The sequence below is a fragment of the Solea solea genome, chromosome 3, assembly GCF_958295425.1.
Source record: "Solea solea chromosome 3, fSolSol10.1, whole genome shotgun sequence".
Lineage (NCBI taxonomy): Eukaryota > Metazoa > Chordata > Actinopteri > Pleuronectiformes > Soleidae > Solea > Solea solea.
The window spans coordinates 19,018,975-19,039,876 of record NC_081136.1 but is presented as its reverse complement, the minus strand read 5'-3'; positions in this window follow the sequence as shown (position 1 = coordinate 19,039,876).

Here is a 20,902-nt window from a genome sequence, read left to right as displayed (position 1 = left end):
GCCCCGCGCACTGCAGGCAACTATAAACTATAAACTATAAATGTGTTAAACGTTTAGGTTTTTTTTTTTTTCAATGTCCCTTTAGGGGCTCCGTACGTTACAGAGCTAAATGGTAATTTTTGTATTTGTCTTTGTTACAGTTTTCACTCTGACCTTGTACAACGAGAGAAAGAGCCACAATAAAGAGCAACTAAAGCTTACTACGACTCACGTCTTCATTTAAAAGGAAGGGTTTAGCTAGTTGTATAGCTGCAGTTGCTACACTGCAGTGAGGACCTAAATACCAAAATGCGGTATATTCTTTTCTCCTCTCCGGCATCAATGTCGCTCCGAAATGCAGGCTCGTTTGGGGTGAAAGTACAATTGCTGCCTAAAGTTTTGAAAATGTGCATGCGCGAATCCTACTCGATCTAATAAAATGCTTTAATTGAAATGAAAAATTTCTGTTTGGTTCCTCGCTGTCAGATTAAATTATCTTCTTCTTTTCCTTTCGGCTGCTCCCTTCAGGGGTCGCCACAGCGAATCTCCTCCATCTCACCCTGTTCTCTGTATCCCCCTATCTCACACCAACTAACTTCATGTCCTCTTTCACTACATCCATAAACCTTCTCTTTGGTCTTCCTCTAGACCTCCTGCCTGGCAGTTCCAACCCCAGCATCCTTCTACCAACATACTTACTATCCCTCCTCTGTACATGACCAAACCATCTCATTCTGGCCTCTCTGACCTTATCTCCAAAACATCTAACATGTGCTGTTCCTCTGATTGACTCATTCCTGATCCTATCCATCTTCATCACTCCCAAAGAGAACCTCAACATCTTCATCTCTGCTACCTCCAGCTCTTCTTCCTGTCTTTTCCTCAGTGCCACTGTCTCTAGACCATACAGCATCTGGTCTCTGACTAGTGTTATAACCACACAACTTTTACTTGAAAAGTGTACATGAACATCAATTAAAATCTCTTACAATTATGAGTCTGATTTAGCAGACCCCCTCTCCCCTCCCCCAACAAAGGCTAGCTAACAGTCAGTCAGTCATGAATATACAAGCTACTTTTTTTACCAGTAAAAAAAGAGAAGCTGTGGCACAAACATGATATTGTGCGGTCAGAAAAGGTGTGTAAATGTCTATTACGTGAACATTAGGTTTTTATGAGAGCATAGGTTATAATTAAGCATAACAGCTAACGCTAGCATTGCACTGTAGACTGTTATCTTGTGTCAATACCAAACTAGTCTTGTCTAGTTAACCAAAGCAATTCTATACTTTTAACAATCTGGTAGACCTACGAGTAGTGATAACACCAGTGGCAAGTTTAACAAACAGTTAGTGCTGCATAGGATGCTGGTTTAAATATCAGAATGGAGGTCTGACAGTTTAGAACCCGATTCTGCATATTAATTAGCCATGTGCTTCTGTTTGTTTGAGAGATGATGGAAGATTCAGTCTGATTGATTGACAGATGAAGAAAGATACATTTTCATCAGAGGAAATATATTTCATTAGATTCATTTCAGATGAAATTTGAATAATTTTATAAACATCATATGCAGGCTCTGTCTTTTAATTGAGCAAACAGCGGCTGCTGTAGAGCAAAGTATTTGGTATGCTTTCATGACATGATGAAATCTGCAGCATCATTGTAGCTGTAAATATTTTCATGGCATGTTAGTACTGCTACGACCAGAGGGGAACAGTGACGTGATTTCACCTTCAACTGAGGCATGTCTGGTTGTAGCAGGTTGTTGAAGTGATGTAATATTTGATACATTCTGAATGGCTTCTGGTGAAGATAGCAGACTGTTCAATAAAGCGGCAGCTTGGCCGAGGCGCTCTCGTTCTCTCCCAGCCGTCATGATGCGCTACCTGTTTACAGTTCCTGCTTTTCGTCACATGACCGGAAGGCCTTCCGCTCTCACATATACTTTTTTTGTACCTTGCATTCACACACACACACACACACACAAAGTGTATGTGAGAGCCAAAAATAGTGAATGTAAGAGCTAAAAGAGTGTATGTGAGAGGTGTTTTGTGTATGTGAGAGCCAAAACTAGTGAATGTGAGAGCTAAAAAAGTGAATGTAAGAGGTACAATTGTTTATGTGTGAGGTAAACAAGGAATTATGGCCTATACGGCCCCTCATACTCATTTATGCCCTTGATCTAGCCTTTCCCGAAAACCTCAAGTACACCTTCAAGTTTTTCCAGAAGATCATTATGATCTTGGATGGACACAAGCTGATACAGCAGCTGAAAATCAAGCTGTTTTCATAAGTAACACTGTGACCACACAGTCAATGACAGTCAGCATGGATGTTTTTCTTGTTCTAAAAATATGTACTACTTGTGTAGCGCATCTGAAGTGTGTTCCTATGGATAGGCTGTGACTGGACTCAAAGGACTGGACATTTTTCAGGTTCTGTTTTGTACTTCTACCACTTGTATTATTGTTGTACTTGTACTAGTTCCTTTGGTTGAAGCAGTTTTAAAGCAGTCTTTTCTAAATGTGATGGTCATACACTGTTCTTTATAGAGAAAAAAACTTCAAGGTCAAAGTGCATTTTGAACAGTTTAGTTTGAGATTGGTGGAAGAACTGTACTTTGTACTGTTGATGTGTGTTATATGTCGAAAATTTCATGCAAGTTTTTAGGCACTACATAGTGCAGTTAATGGTAAAAAAATGTTCATAGTTGGTCCGAACTGTTAAAAACTTGCCTTAGCTCTTCTGCCTGAATTATATCTAGGTTCTACGGCAGTTTTTCTGTGTTTACAAGTCAGTGACTGTCATCAATATGTTGATGAGATGTATGTATGTATGTATATAGTTTTATTAATATATAAAAAAAACAGATTTTGTGGAATGAAAGAATTTTATTTTAGACCAACTATATTAGTTTGAGTTGTACAAATGTAAATAAATTTAGGTCAGTTTATGTACTTAATTTATTTTGGCTGTATTTGATAAAGATGAGTTAACCAACTCAATTAAATCATATTATAAGGAGGCACTTAGTTTGAGTTGGGGCTACATAAATTTAATGGATGGAAATCCTGCCCAAGATTTATTTGTGTTCATACAATGAGTTATTTTTTTCAGTGCAGATGTTAAGTATACAGATAATTAAATCATTAATGACACTCACATACATTAGGCAGTATAAATAAATGTAAACAAGCAGGTCTCACTACTCCTCTAGACAGCAGCTCCACCTGCAGGAGGAGCAGCTGTGTCAACAGCTTGTTCTGTTGCTGCTGTAGAAACCAGCACTAGACACTTCATATGCTGCTATACATCTTCTTAAGGACTCAGCACCAAACTGAGTCTGAACTATCCATGATGGATTCTTTTTTTTATGATTAACATTTTTTATTTTTCTCATTTCAACAATACAACAATACAGTAACAACAACCCACCCACTTCCTCCCCCCATCCAAGCCACCACCATCCATGCAATGTCCTTTCCTGATTATCAACACAACCACTGTGCTCCTTCCTGTTTATCTATCACAGATACAACCACTGCATTAGTGTATACAAAACATAAAATATCTATAACAAAGTTAGACACAAAATAAGACTACAAACCAAATCAAAACCACAAATGAAATAAGTGCTCCATTAAAGAGACAATTAACCAACTAAAAAAATAAACTAATAAAAAAATACATATATACACATACATACATATATACATACACATATAAACATACGCACATCCATCCATAAAATATATAAACAAATATGATTAATAAATAAAAAAATAAATTGATAAAAAAATAAAGGTAGTAATGATAAAATAACAACAACAACAACAACAACAAAACCAACAATAATAGTAGAGAAAAAAAAAATCAGGATAAAATCTTCTGAAAATATATAAGCACTAATAGCTTAATAAAATACAAACCAAGGTAAGCAGCACTGTTCTGTAACAAGAAAAAAAAAAAAAAAAAAAAACCCCAACAACAAACAACTTGCATCTTTCCATCATATAACCCCTTTCAGGAGCCCTTTAAAAATGTTAAGTATTTCATATAGATCCATTCTACCCAATTGTTTATACGACATTTTTTCAAATGCTGCAACTCGAGCCAACTCCACAGCCCACTCTTGAAGGGAAGGGACCCCCTCCATCTTCCATCTCCTGACAAGTATTTGTCTACCAATCATAATACTGGTTTGGATATAACTTATGATATGTGTATCCTGTCCTGTCAGAACGGAACGATCACCCAAAATAAATAACCTAGGGCTAAATAGCATTTGTATATCTGTAATCTCACACAAATTATCATAGATATTGATCCAATATTGTTGGACCTTATCACATGACCATAAAACATGAACTAAATTACCTTCCTCAGATTTGCAACGCCAACAATTTGATGTGGGTAATAATCCCAATCTAAATAATCTGGATGGAGTCCAATAAAAACGATGTATAATTTTGAATTGGATAAGACGTACTCTTGCGTCCCTTGAGACTACTTTAACACTTTTACAAATTCTGTTCCAATCTTCATCACTAAATGTCAAATTCAATTCCCTTTCCCATGTCTTCTGGAGAGCCGAGATAGGCCCGTCACCAGGGGTCTGAATCATCATAGAGTAATAAGTAGCTGCCTCATACCCCTTTCCATACCCCTTAATAATTTCATCTAGGAAAGCTGCGTCTTGGGGAACCAATGCAACCGACCCAAAAACCCCCACCAACATATGGCGAAGTTGCAAATATCTAAAAAAGTGAGATGTAGGAATACTGAACTGTCACACCAGATCCCCAAAGGACTTCAAGGAACCATCACAATACAGATCCCCCAATGTGATCACACCATTCTCCCGCCATACCTTCCAATAAACAGGAAATGTACCTATCAGTAATTTAGGATTTAACCAGATACTTGAAGAGACATTCAGAAAGGGATCAAATTTAAATATTCGAGCAACCCTAGTCCAAATTAATTTAAGATGAGAGATTATTGGATGTGTTTTTAGCTTTTGTACTTCATTTAGTAGACAAGACTTGCAATGGCGATAGAGGGGCCATCACAGCTTGTTCCATACAGTACCATGGGGGGGCTCTTTCAGGAGGGAGAGACCAATGGGCCATGTGCCTTAAATTAAAAGCATAGTAATAAAACAACATCTTTGGCAGTCCTAAGCCTCCTCTGTCAACTGGTCTTTGTAGCTTGCTGTGGTTCAAATGGGGGCGTTTACCATTTCAAATAAATGTCTTGGATATCCTATCAAACCTTTTAAAATAACAATGAGGAATTTCTAAGGGGAGGGAGTGGATAAGGTAATTAATTTTGGGAACACAGTTCATTTTCAAAACATTAACTTTACCTGCCAAAGACCTGTTGCCCATCTCTCAACATCACAAGATATTTTTTGCAATAACGGGTCAAAATTTACTTTAATCAAATCTTTCAGCTGTCTAGGAAAACGGATACCCAAATACAAAATCCCTTGCCGAAGCCACTGAAACGCACCTGGATGGAAGATAGTGGAGGGGCAATAAGCTGTTAATGGAAGGGCCTCTGACTTAGACCAGTTCACCCTGTAACCAGAAAATTTTTAAAATTAGTTTATGATTCTAAGAAGACACGGTACAGATCTGCTTGGGTCGGAAACCAGTAGTAAAATGTCATCTGCATAAAGCATCAATTTATGCACCATCCCACCTATAGTGACACCCGGGAAATCAGTTGCCCCATGTATAGCTGCTGCAAGAGGCTCCATAGTCGAGCAGAAGAGCAAGGGAGAAAGGGGTGAGCCCTGCCTGGTTCCTCTACCCAACCTAAAATAAGCCCATTAGTCTGCACTGCTGCTTCTGAGGAATTATATAGCACACAAATCCATTTCATAAAAGTAGCACCAAATCCAAACTCTTCCAAAATTTTGAATAGATACCCCCATTCCACCATGTCAAACGCCTTTTCACTGTCCAAAGAGATTGCTGCCACTGGGGAATGGGAGTCAGCCATCGACCACATAACATCAATAAGGCGTCTAATATTATCTGAGGAGCTACGACCACGAATGAATCCCACTTGATCAGTATGGATCAATGATGTAATTACACTGTCTAGTCTGTTTGCTAAAATTTTCGAAATTATCTTAACATCTATTTGCATTAATGAGATAGGACGGTAATTCTTACATTCAACCAAATCCTTACCCTTCTTAGGAACTAGACTAATAAGGGCCTGTCTCAGAGTTGGTGGAAATCTGCCCCCCTCCAGCGCCTCCTTATACACCTCCAGCAAGGGTGAAGCTAGCTCTGTCACAAAGCTCTTAATAAATTCTCTAGTAAAGCCGTCGGGCCCAGGTGCTTTACTTGAAGGTAAAGCCCCATTCACCTCTTTAATCTCTTCAACAGTAATATCCAAATCCAGAAAATCCCTCTGTTCAACTGTCAATTTAGGAAGTCCTAATGGTTCCACAAACTTATGAATTTCTTCCTCAGTAGAGGTAGATGTTGAACTATAGAGACTACTATAAAATTCTTTAAAGGCCTGATTAATATCTACAGCTGCAGTAAGCAGGTCCCCAGCCGTCGACCTAACAGCAGGGATAGTGGAAGCCAACTCACTCTGCTTTTGGCACTATTGGCAAGCAACTTTACTGCCTTATCTCCAGACTCAAAATATGTTTGTCTAGCCCGAAATAAATTAAATTCAACCTTTTGATATATTATGTTATTATACTGATATTTTAACTTTGTCAGTTTCCTCATACCTTCTTGTGTCATCCGTTGCTTCAACTCTGTTTCAGTCCGTTATTATGCTTTCCAAATCTAGCAACTCCCGTACTTTGATTTTCTTATGGTATGATGTGTTTTGGATAATACGTCCCCTAATCACAGCCTTTAGGGCCTCCCACGCAACACCTGCAGATGATACAGATTGCCAATTAATCTCCAAATAATTATTTATTTCTGTTCTTATCCACCCTACATTTACTGGATCCTGTAGAAGTGACGAATTTAAACACCATCTGTAAGACTTTCTTCTCTCACTCTGGGGCAATAAGTCCAGGCCAACCCAAGCATGGTCAGAAATAAGAATATTCCCTATGTCACAACCGATAGCAGATGAGGTGAATACCTTAGATATTTAAAAAAAATCTATTCGACTATAGGTTTTGTGAACGGGTGAAAAAAATGTGTAATCCCTACCGGAGGAGTTCATGATCCTCCAGATATATATTAATCCCAATGACTTGCAAATTCTCTGCAATGTCACCGCCGTCTTGGGTACTTTACACAAACCTGCCCCACTGTGGTCAAGAGCTGGGTCCATTAAAAGATTAAAATCTCCCCCCAGAACAACAGCATGGTTCCCAATGGCTTGTAACTTTATTTCAAGATCGATAAAAAAATTCTGATCATCCAAATTAGGTGCGTATATGTTGGCCAAGATTAGCTTCTGCAACTGTATTTCAGCCAGAACAATAATCATCCTACCTGCACCATCCTTAATTTGCTTAAGACATTTAAACTGAAGATATTTACTTACCAAAATGACAACACCCTTGCTCTTGCTAGAGCCTATACTATAAAAAACATGTCCAAGCCATCCTACACAGAGTTTCTCAGACTCCTCTTTTAACATATGAGTTTCTTGAAGAAAAACCATGTCATATTTCTTATTCTTAAGCATAGTCATGACCTTTTTTCTCTTGACAGGGTTCCCCATCCCATTTACATTCCAAGTGGAGAGATGCATTAAATCTATTTGTGGAGACATGCCTGCATACACATTAATAACACATAACCATTTAACAAAAACAGTACCTTTACATGGTGGTGGTGGTGGTGGCAACTAAACCCGAACATCCCCATAAAACTAACAAAATAAAAAAGTGCGCAGCTAAACTTGAACTCTGCACAATTCACCCCCCACAGAAGACCCTCCAACGAAGGTCCAACGGTCTGTGTCAGGTCCGCGAGGCTCCACTCGCTGTGATCCCTCAGGCACTGCTACCATGCGAAAGAGACTCCACCAGTGTCTATAAAATAACGTTTGGGTGCATAGGACGAGAATGTAAACAACTCAACCGATCAGTACTCACTGCATAGCGTCTATGAAAGCCTTGGCTTTCCGGGGACAGTCAAACGCCTTCTCACCCTGGCTGGTCTTGATTCTCAGCTTAGCCGGGAATAGCATCCTGAAACTCACCCCCAGCTCATGTAGTTTTTTCTTACACTCCCTGAATTTGTCGCGCTTCATCTGGGTGGCTCTGGAGTAGTCGGGGAAAAGCATAACAGTAGAGTTTCCCCAGCTCAGCTTGCCTTTGTTTCTCGCTGCTCGCAACACCGCATCCCGGTCTGACAATCTCAAAAACCTTGCCAGCATTGGTCTGGGTCTATCACCTAGCGTGGGACGCTGGCTAGCGACCCGGTGAGCCTGTTCAATCTCTATATCCAGCAAATTTGGCAACAGCTCCTCCAAAAATCTCACTGCATCTCCTCCCTCTCTGCCCTCCGGAAAGCCGACGAAGCGAACATTGTTGCGTCTCGAGCGATTTTCCATGTCTTCTAATTTGTCCCATATCTGTCCGACATCCGTCTTGCTAGCCGGTGGGTTAGCTTGCCAATCCTTCTCTGTCATTTCCAAGTGCTCCACTCGCTTCTCCACGTCATCCAACCTCGTGATTAATGTTGAGAGTTTAGCCTCTACCGCTGCAGTGGTGCGACGTATTTCTGCCAGCTCCCCTAGAAATCTTTGACATTGTTGAGTAAATGTTACTGATATCCTGAGCTATGTCGTTAGCTTGTTGCTGCGGCCCCGTGCGACCGTAGATGTCTTTTAATATCTCCACAGGCCGAAGACTTGGTCAGTTTCGACATTTTCTGCACCCCTTCAGTTAAAAACAAGCATACTAGACTATAATATCTCTGGTGTAAATATTTTAAAGGATAAAATAGCAATGCTGTGCGGAGCTCCCTACTCCGTGGCTTCTCCTCGCATCGCGTCACGTGACTCCCATGATGGATTCTTGATGACAGAGATAAGTATTTCAAACGTTAATAAATTTGACATGTGTGTGCGTGTTTGTTCTCCTGTGTAGCATGAGCAGGAATGTCTCAGATTAAGTCCTGGATGATCTGTAACTTTCTACTTTTAAACTCAGAAAAAACTGAGGTCATCATACTCAGCCCTAAACACCTCAGAGAAAAACTTTCTGTGGCAGTGGGGTGTGGTAAGAGTGGCAGCTGCTGAAGGAGAGGGAGGAGTGGCTCAGCCAGTGATCAGACAGCTGGACAGAATCAGGTAATCAGTCAGCTATATAAGCATATTTAACCTCAACAGTTGCCTCCCTCCTTGCTCCTTGGATGTCGAGTCTGACGGGGGCGGTAACGTATTGTGTCACTCGAGGCCGGCTCTATGCAGGGGCAAGAGGGGGCAGAGCCCCCTTAAATAAATGTCTTGCCCCCTCAAATCGAAATGTTGGAAGTTGAGAAAGCACACTTTAAAATACTCACAAAATTAATATACATTACAAGTTGACTAAATAATCTGCAGTAGCGGAAAAATCCGCCGAAAAAAAGGGACACACACGACACAGTGTCGGCTTCCCTCTCATCTCTCTGTCCCTCCGCTGTGCTTGTATTCACAGGCTGCGCAGCACAGACACACACACGCACACATGCCACAGTATGCAAATGAGCCAAGACATAGCCTGACAGTTTGTGTCAGGTTTCAGCACGGCCACAGAGTGGGTTAGACTTTGAAGGAGCAGCGTTACAAGCACAGAGATGAGTGCCCATGTCCACTGCATGTGACAAACTGAAGACAAGTGACCTGTGTCTGACAGACCCCTACGTAAAGCCCCGCCCCAGGCTGTAGTTCTGTTTTGTTTTTTTAACAAAGCCAGCTTACTTATTTTCTGCTCCAGCTTCCAGCAGCTCACAAAGAGAAAGTTAATGCTGTGTAATGCATCCGTTTTTCAGAGCTTTTAAAAAGTGTAGTGCTGCTCCTGCATGTAGTATTTGCAATGAAGCTAGTACATCAGAGACAGACAGCAGCTAGCAATACTGCACCTTTAGCATCAGTAATCACTGCTTCTCCTGCACCAGCTCCCTCCATCCTCCCAACAAGTGCTCCCCCAAAGCAGCCTGCTTAGCTACCCAATGACTTAAATGGCAATTCACCATCTCAGCCAATACTGGGTAGCTACCCAAAGTGTGCATTTGGTACAACATTGAGATCATTTAATCCTGCCTGGTACCACACACGACCATGGCTAGAGTATTCTGTGGTGCAAGACGCCTGCTTTTGTTTCCCCTGTCGCAAATATGGCAGCGCTGTTAATGAGAGGGATGTTGTTTTTACCTTAACTGGTTTTAACAACTGGAAAGCAGCACTTGATCGAGACAAGGGGCTACAGAGGCATGTGTCCAGCCACAACCATGTGCATGCTTCAACTGTATGGACTCAGCACAAAAGCAGAGTGGGCAGTGCTGTTAAGTTTCTCTGTGTAAATGAGTTGGGGCTCTGTGGGACTGATGAAGGATGTTTTATTTTATTTTATTTTATTCATTTATTTTTTATTTATTTTTCAGTTTCCCCCCCCTGAGGGATTGCCACCTTATTGTGGTCAGTGGGTTTGCGTGCCTCAGTGACCTTAAGAGCTATACCAGCAGGAGCTTAGTCTTCAGGTGGGACACCCAAGTTGGACAGGTCTGAAGGTAGAGGCCTGACAAAGTGCAATCCACTTCTTCAGGTTGGGGTTGGACACATAGATCCCTTTCAATGAAGAAAGCATCGTTACTATGAGCACAGAAAAAAAAAGTGCCGGAGCATGATGTGTACACATGATGCCCCCTTCACATTTCTGACTGCCCCTTCATATATGCCTGCCTAGAACCGGCCCTGGTGTCACTTCCTGTGCTTCCACTGGTGTTACGCTGAGTGTCTCCTGCGCTCTCTGTGGTTTTCTATCTACTAGAACGATCGATTAACTGAACAAACACTCGTTTTATTACTAATACTAGTGCTAAGACTAATACTTTCACCCGCTGCTGAAACTGCTGGCTACAGATAACCGTAAATTCAGTAAAGTTATTATTCACGTCAGCAGTAATGACACCTAATTACGCCAATTGAGGTCACAAAAGTTAATGTTGAGTCTGTGTGTAGGTACGAACAATCTATGTCTGACAACGTAATCTTCTCTGGTCCTTTGCCCAATGTAACCAGTGATCATGTATAGCCGCATGTCGTCATACATGATCGTCACCTCGCTGGCTGTCGAGGGGGTGTCCAGAAAACAACATTGGGTTTTTAGATAACTGACAAAACTTCTGGGGGAAACCTGGTCTCATGAGGAGAGACGGCGTCCATCCCACTTTGGATGGAGCAGCTCTCTTATCTAGCAGCTTTGGACATTTTATTAGAAACCCATGTCAATCCAGAGTTGAGACAAGGACACAGAGTTGCAGTCTTTCATGCAGTCTTTCATGCTTCTCTTCGAGCAGTCACCAATTAAAAACCCCATAGAGACTGTGTCTGCCCCTCGACCTAATAAAGTAAATAAATCAATAACAAACAGAAGAGGAGTTAGACATTCTAACTTAATAAAGATTAATACCAACAATAAAATAGAGTCAAATAATACCACTATTAAATATAAGGTCTCTCTCGTCAAAATCTGTTTTAATAAATGATCTAATTTCTGACAATTGTATTGATTTATTCTGTGTAAATGAGTCAACTCCACCCACTCAAGCTAATACCCATATTCCGAGAAGCTCAGGCCGAGGAGGTGTAGCAGCCATTTTTAATACTAGATTATTAATCAATCCCAAGCGCAAACCAGGATATTCATCGTTTGAAAGCCTTATTCTTAATCTAGCTCATCCTAGTTGGAAATCACAGAAACCAATTATGATAGTCACAGTTTATCGTCCACCTGCACCTTATTCAGAGTTCCTATCAGAGTTCTCTGAGTTCTTATCTGAGTTAGTGCTTAAGACAGATACAATCATAATTGAAGGGGATTTCAACATCCATGTAGATGTTGACCGTGATAGTCTTAGCTGCGCATTTAACTCGCTGTTGGAATCAATTGGTTTTATTCAACACGTTAATAAACCAACTCATCGCCTTAATCACACCCTCGATCTTGTTTTAACTTATGGTATTGATATTGATAACTTAAACATAGTTCCTCAAAACCCTCTCCTTACTGATCATTAATGTACTCACATTTAATTGTACAATAATGAACTACAATAACATAAATAAGAAATACAGCTACAGCCGGTGCCTGTCTGATAATAATATTAATACATTCAAAGAGACAGTGCAACCTTTATTTAACTCGATGCCATATGACAGTACATCTGAAGGTACCTTTTGTGATCTTACTCCCACCCTCATAACCTTGTTGATAGTACAGCAGCCTCACTGCGTACTAGATTAGATTGTGTTGCCCCTCTGAAAAGGAAAGTGGTGAATCAGATGAGACGAGCACCATGGTTTAACTCCAATACTCGTGCTCTTAAACAGACGTTACGTAGATTAGAAAGAAAATGGCGTTCCAATAACCTAGAGGAATTTGTTTCTTACAAAAAAGCCCTACACAAAGCTAGAGCTGCCTATTATTCTTCTTTAATTGAAGAAAATAAGAATAATCATAGATTTATTTTCAGCACTGTAGCCAGGCTGACACAGAGCCACAGCTCCACTGAACCACATTAAGTCCTGGATGACCTGTAACTTTCTACTTTTAAACTCAGAAAAAACTCAGGTCATTATACTCGGCCCTAAACACCTCAGAGAAAAACTTTCTGATCACATTGTCACTTTAGATGACATCACCCTGGCTTCCAGTTCCACTGTGAGGAACCTTGGAGTTACTTTTGACCAGGAAATGTCATTTGATTCACACATAAAACTAATTTCCAGAACAGCCTTCTTCCACCTGTGTAACATTATGAAAATTAGAAACATTCTGTCTTTACAGGACGCTGAAAAACTAGTTCATGCTTTTGTTACATCTAGATTAGATTACTGTAACTACTTATTATCAGGATGTTCCATCAAGTCTGTTAGAACCTTTCAGTTAATTCAAAATGCTGCAGCACGAGTTCTGACAGGAAGTAGAAAGTGAGACCATATAACTCCAGTGTTAGCTTCTCTACACTGGCTCCCCGTACAGTTTAGAATTCAATTTAAAATCCTCCTCCTCACGTACAAAGCACTTAATGGTCAGGCCCCTTCATACCTGAAAGACCTAGTCTTACCTTATCACCCTAACAGAACACTTAGGTCACAAAATACAGGTTTACTTGTGGTTCCCAGAATCTGTAAGAGCAGAATGGGAGGCAGAGCGATCAGTTACCAGGCTCCTCTCCTGTGGAACCAGCTTCCAATGACAGTTCGGAAGGCGGAGCCTCTCTCTGTATTTAAAGTTAGACTTAAAACTTTCCTTTTTGATAAAGCTTATAGTTAGAGCTGGTTCAGGAAAACCTGAACCATCTCTTAGTTATGCTGCTATAGACCTAGACTGCTGGGGGATTTTCCTATGGTGCACGCACATTCATTCTCTCTCTCTCTGTATTCTCATCTAGCAGGTTGCAGGATCAAGATCCAGTTTTCGAGGCTACCCATATTATACATATCATCACCATTATTATTGTGCTATAATTAAAAGTCGATATCATTGACTGTATAAACTTGTAACTTGATACAGTTGTTGTGTATCTGCTCCTGGTCTCTCTATCTCTTCTGTCTCTACCTCATCTCCCTCTTGTCCTTTCTCTCCCCCCTTTCTGTCCCCCATGTCTCTGCTGTCCCCCATTTTCCTTTCACCCCAACCGGTCGAGGCAGATGACTGCACATCTCTGAGCCTGGTTCTGTCAGAGATTTCTTCCTGTTAAGAGGGAGTTTTTTCTCCTTGATGTTGTCTATGTACCGTGCCTTGAGATAATGTATGTTATGATTTGGCGCTATACAAATAAAATTTAATTGAATTGGAATTATTATCTAAACTAAAAGGTCAGACATAACTTTAAACACTTCACTAAAAGGATCAGAAGAATACCTTGATTGACCAGACAGTATGTGCCATCCTTTTCTACGCAGCACACTGTTGGCTCAATGGGCTTGTAAATTCCATCAATACAAGACTCCCTGTTATGGAGAGTGACTTTAGAATGTATGTGTATGTCACATTCCATACACAGCCACTCCTCTGGCATGCAGTCTCTGCAGCGAATTACGGCAAGGGAGGTGCAGTGACAGCACTTCCTTTTTGGGACCTCATTGCAGGACAGCAAACAGTTCAGGTGATGGGACCGTTCTTTCCGCCACTCATCTTGGGCAGCAGACTGACACAAGCACCATGATGTGGAGTTTGAAGGCTGCTCTTCCATATTCTGAACATTCGCTGTGGTCAGAATGTCCTTTAAGCTCTGCATCTCAGTGTCTTAAACACAGATAAAATAAACATTAAATAATAAACATACCGACACACTTTGTCCTAACTTAATTGCACTTGCATAATTAATACTTAATTACAATTAAGTATCATCTTACCAAATACATATTGACAACAGGTGTCTTGGGTCACTGTGGGAACCTCCTCAGCAGACTACAAAGAAGCAGAGGCCTCCTTAGAGGCAACAGAAACTGGAAAGATTGATAAAAAGGAAAGTTCAAAAATCTAGTACTAAACATATCACAAAACGTGTTTAATAATGTGTTTGAAAATGATCATCCAACTAATTGTGAATTACATGGGAACCCCAGTCAAAATAATTATATGATTTTTTTTAACCATATCATGCAGCCCTAGACTGAAATTTTAATAATAAAACTCTCTTAATTTTGCATAATTGCAGACATTGCAAAGCTGGTGTTTGGAGTGACATTCCTGGAGTAGGGCACGGCTTGTGAGATTGTATGTCAGGTCAACTGCGTTGAAAAATAAAATGAATAGGTCTGACTGGTTGGTCCGCATTGCCGGTAGTAAGTTGGACTCGTTTCCAGTGGGGGTTGGACTTCGCCAGAGCTGCCCTTTGTCACCGATTCTGCTCATAATTTTTATGGACAGGATTTCTAGGCACAGCCAGGGCGTTGAGGGGGTCCAGTTTGGTGGGTACAAGCAGTCAAAATGAGCGTTCTCTGTAGGGTGGCTGGGCTCTCCCTTAGAGATAATCTGAGAAGCTCGGTCATCAGGGAGGAGCTCGAAGTAGAGCCGCTGCTCCTCCGTGGTGAGAGGAGCCAGATGAGGTAGCTCGGACATCTAGTTAGGATGCCTCCCGGACGCTTCCCACCACGTCCCACCAGTAGAAGACCCAGGACACGATGGAGAGACTATGTCTCTCAGCTGGCCTGGGAACACTTTGGGATCCCCCGGGCAGAGCTGGATGAAGCGACTGGGGAGAGAGAAGTCTGGGCTTCCATGCTTAGGCTGCTGCCCCCCCGATCCGACCCCGGATAAGCAGTGGAAGATGGATGGATGGATTGGCATCATAGACAAATAGAAAGAAAATGAACATACAGTGGAAAACCCACCCCGTTTAGTGGACATCAGGGTATACACTAGCTGAAATGTAAATACTATGGACACAGTTACTTGTTATTACTCATTTGATTAGGGTAATGACAAGTTATCTTGCGAGACATGAACTACCTGTTGCCGATGCACGTTTCCGTGTCTCTCCACTTCTGCTTCTTTTTAAGATGCGACGTCCATCTGCATCTCTCTCCACCCATCAGAAAGTAGGCTTACTGCCTTCAGCAAGTGTAGTGGATGCTGATTTTTTCTTTGCTTCCTTTTCCTTGCATGAAAAAGCGAGCATTGTATGATAACACTGAAATTCCGGGTTTTTTTGACGGTGAACACCGGGTCATTGTCAATGAATCGGGTGGGTGGGGGGGTCTTGGCCAGAGGGAGGAGAGGACTGCTTCTGACGGGCTTTACGTGGCTGACGTGGACCCGCATTGACCTTGGTAGTTTGAGCTGGACAGTGGGACGACGATGGGAAATGGGCCGACGAACCTGGCAGCGAGCTTCTTAGACTCCACTCGGAGAGGCAGGTTCCTGGTGGATAACCAAACTCTTTGGCCACTGCAAAAGTGTGGGGCAGGGGTCCTCTTGCCATCTGCGGCTTCCTTGTAGGACTTGGACTGCCGAAGTAGGTTCTGGTGGGCCCGCTCCCAGGTTCTACTGCAGCGTCTCACCAAGGCCAATGCGGAGGGCACAGGCATCCGGTGTAAAACTTGTGCCAAAACCAAATATGCGAATTCAACCTATGACTTCCATACCGGATCGGTCGAGGCCTGGGTTAACGACGACCGCCATTGGTGCCGATAACCTACAGGGTAACAGTGGAAATTGAGCTACTGTGGGTCGAAGTCGAAGGAGGAGAGGAGGAAGGCGGGTTCAGAAACAGAGAGAAAGGAGGAAAGGCAAGAGTCTGGGACTGAGAGTAGGGAATTTGAATATTGGGACGATGACGGTGTTGGGGATCAACTATAGTGGCAATAATAGTTAATATTTTGAAAAATGAATTAAATGTTAATTAATTCTAGAACGGGGCACCACCCTGAAAACAGGGACAAGACAATTAATCTATGCCTTTAAAATCAGTCTTAAATAATCACTGTAATTGACGATGATATCAAAGATATCCCAATTGAACAGTATTGGAGGTATGAATCCGAGCACAGACCCTCTCAACCACCGTGTGTCACAGTATTCATGTACAAAAGACACAGAGCATTCCTTCAGGTTAATAAAAATAACAATTTATTAAATCAAACAACAAAATTAATCAAACAATCATGTTCACTGAAAGTGAACATTAATGTTGAACAAAAATCTTTTGGTTGAATCAACAAATATCACTTGCTAAACTACAACAACACAGGCTATATACAACATAAACACCAATATGCATATGTGTGTGTGTGTGTGTGTGTGTGTTTGACGCAAGATGGCGCCTATGAGGAGACTCTTATTCATGAATGAAAGAAAGAGAGAGTGAGTGAGAGAGAAGGAGAGAGAGAGTGAGTGAGAATCGTGTTTGAATAGCGGCAGACCAAAAGTGTGTTTCAAAGCACAGTGTGTTCAGTGAATGAAACAAAAGGATCGCGTACGTGAGAGTTTATGTCAGTTTAAACCACACAGACTTGACACAGGCAAAGCCAGGCCAGTCTGTGAATCTTAAAAGGCCACATAGACCGGAAGCTCCAATTAACGCTGCGTGTGTGTGTGTATCTGCGTCATTACCTCGTTTATGAAACCCTAAAGCTTCAGAACAACAGTTCAGCCACTGCTGAGAAAATAGTGTTGTATTGTTTTCCTGGGCTCTGCGAAGCGGATCGGCACTTCCTTAATTTGATGTCGTCATCAGAAATCCTCACCACTCCTCTCACCACCGTAGCGCCTCCTGGTGCGGGCACTAGTTCGGGCACATCCGGTTGCGTACATTCAACCGCAGAAGAAGAAGAACTACTCTCGTTGTAGCTGCTGAGATGCAGAGCATCCACCGTGCCAGAGGGGGAGCTGTGTATCTGAGAGCTGGCCTATCTATTACGTCACTTCCAGGTACCTGGCCAATCACAGGACAGTGGGAAAGCTCTCGTTGGCTGGCCAATCACAACACAGTCCACGTTCTGGGGGTGTGGTTTTGGTCTGAAGCGCGGCTGACGAGAGCGTCAGTGAGGAGATATTTTGATCGGCTCGTTTGCAGCGATTAGGAGGATTTTCTCCATGAAAACAAGTTAATATATGTAAGTAGACCTCCATAACTAACATATATGTGTGATACAAGCATTCTATGTCGCCTTTAAACTTTATTCTTGTCTTTAACAACATTAACATTATGAAAAGGCCTTGTTCTGGTGAGTAACATATGTCAGTGTGAAGATTATAAGTGGATCCTGCTGTGAAATATTGACCTCTGAACCTTGACCTCAGTGCATATTGGAATGCTTGTCATTCAGCAACAGAAGAGGCTACATACATGGGACCAACTGTTTTAGAAAACTATTGAATTCAGCTATGTGACTATATTCATATAAATTTAGTCACCAAGTGGGGGAACTGTATGTCACCAAGTGGGGGAACTGTATGCCAGTATGATCAAAATGAATTTTCACCAATTTAACAATTGGATATTTAAAATGTGATCACATAAATGTGTTTCTAACCCCTTTAAATCTACCAGTATACTGTTAATTAAATATATACAACTTTATTTAATGTACCATTTAAAAAATACTACAATTTTGTAGTATGCAAGCGACAGGAAATGATGTCATTCACTGCTTCTCGTTCGCGGTAAATGGTAACGCGGGTAATTATACTGTACTTGCGCCGGGAACGGAGAAGCACAGGTACTTCAGTAGAAGGCAGGTAAGAAACACAGTGAATTTTTGGAATATGTACCTTAAATGTAAACTGTAAAAGAATATACTTTGTATAATTAGATATGCAGCAATATAACTTTTGTGCTACATACAGGTATAAAACATTCTAAACGTCTCATGCATGCAATGTTATGCACATTGTGCTGGTCAATGGGAAATTGGTTTGTGCTATCGAGCTTGTTAGCTGAATTTAGACAGCCCTTGCACTGAATTGCAACTTAGTTATTTTTATGTGTCACACTCTTATTTGCTTTTCCATTCATCTTGCTCTCAAAGTCATGACAAAGCCCAAAACCAGAAGCTGCCCCAATTATGGAGCAAGCAACGCTGCCACAAGGAAGACCTGTGCCAGCTGCTATGCTTGCCTCCTACAAAGAAAGGCATTCAAAGACAAAGAAAAGGCAGTGAGGACAGGCAACTGGGGTCAGAAGACCCTAAAACACAAAAACGGTGCCAGAGTTGTGCCCTCAGCCCATGTAGCGGTAAGGAGTCCATCAATTTTTCTTCTAATTCATGATATTATTTTCATTATGAGTGACTGTAGGTTTTCAGGTACAGTGGAGATTCATTGAAAAACATTAAATATCACTGACTTTGATGTGTTGTGTGTGCGCATCAAACCTGCAGTCCATTGTATTCATTAAAGGTTGTTGAACCTAATGCTGCCACTTCATATGAGACACCCCTAACCTTAAATAAACGGCCTCTGTTTACACCTGCTGCAGCGGCTACGTCTCTGTTTACGGCACGTAAACAGCGCCTGCTGTTGCTGAGGCGATAGTGGCCGTTTCTCAATACCCAAGTAAGCAAGTATGTACTTGCTTACTTGGGAAGTATATACTTGAGAAGTACGCTGGGAGTATATACTTGCCAAGTACGGGAGTACACAAGTATGTGGTTGTTTCTCAATACTCAAGTATGCAAGTATGTATGTATTGTTCTGCTGTTTGAATGGTGGCTGGCGCCAAGTGCTGCAGCCTCATTACCGCCACCTACGGTGTTGATGAATGAACATATGAAATACTTTTAATAAATGCATATATATGTTGTTATTATTTTTACATTTCAAATATTTAACTTCATTTATTAATTTATTTCTATTAAAATATACAATACAAATAATACAATGTGGAAAATAGATATATTACAGCATTGTAGAGTAGTATATATATATATATATATATATATATATATATATATATACATTTATATGTGTGAGAGTGTGTGGTTGTTTGTCTCTATCTGTGTGTGGCCCTGCGATGGACTGGCGAACTGTCCAGGGTGTACCCCGCCTATCGCCCGATGTAGCTGAGATTGGCACAGCACCCCCCGCGACCCTCTGGTTGAGGATAAAGCGGTAGATGATGACTGACTGACTACTCTACATACTATACTATACATATCTACGTATTATATTTAAATACAGATACATTGACCGTGCGACTTTAATATAAATCTAAAATTCAAAGTTAAAATAAAAAAAACCCCATTAATAATATACAAACCTTCAAACTGTCAGGTCAAAACGTTTCCATTAAAAACAAAATAACACGTCAACAACAAATCTATGGATCACACCGAGCATCTAATGACAGCGACGTCTGAGCCAGCGGATCATTTCATCAGGACAGGCCGAGGTAACGCTGCTCTGTGCCGGGCACAGTGAGCGCCGAGCGTCCGCAGAGGCGGAGCTGATCACCCCCGACAAACGTCGCTGCCAAACTATAAATACGTCATATCTTCATACACAAACCACATGTTTGAATTCTAAATGACTCATTTCTCGCCTCAAATGATGTTAAAACTTTGTTCCGGGACACAGAAAAATATTTATTTCAGATTTATATTTATATTATTTGCTGCTATGCTCCGCTGAAATGTATTCTGGTATTCTGGTATCCGATGGCCATCGGAAGTACGCTTAAGTCACCTCCGATGCACACTTTGTAAAGATGGGCGGAGCGAGAACACGTCCGGGTTTGAGAACCGTCCTCGCTGTTCGCTTACTTGAGAATTGGAACAGCACTTGGACTGAGGCTGATGACGTTTTCACAAGTACGGGAGTACGCAAGTACGCACAAGTACGCACAAGTACGCACAAGTACGCACAAGTATGGATATTGAGAAACGGCCAGTGTCTTACAGCACGTCGCGCTACAGCGCCTGCTGTTGCTGAGGCGATAGTATCTTATGGCAAGTCGCGCTACAGCGCCTGCTGTTGCTGAGGCGATAGTATCTTACGGCAAGTCGCGCTACAGCGCCTGCTGTTGCTGAGGCGATAGTATCTTACGGCAAGTCGCGCTACAGTGCCTGCTGTTGCTGAGGCGATAGTGTCTTACGGCAAGTCGCGCTACAGCGCCTGCTGTTGCTGAGGCGATAGTGTCTTACGGCACGTCGTGCTACAGCGCCTGCTGTTGCTGAGGCGATAGTATCTTACGGCAAGTCGCGCTACACCGCCTGCTGTTGATGAGGCAATAGTGTCTTACGGCATATGTCACGGAAAGTC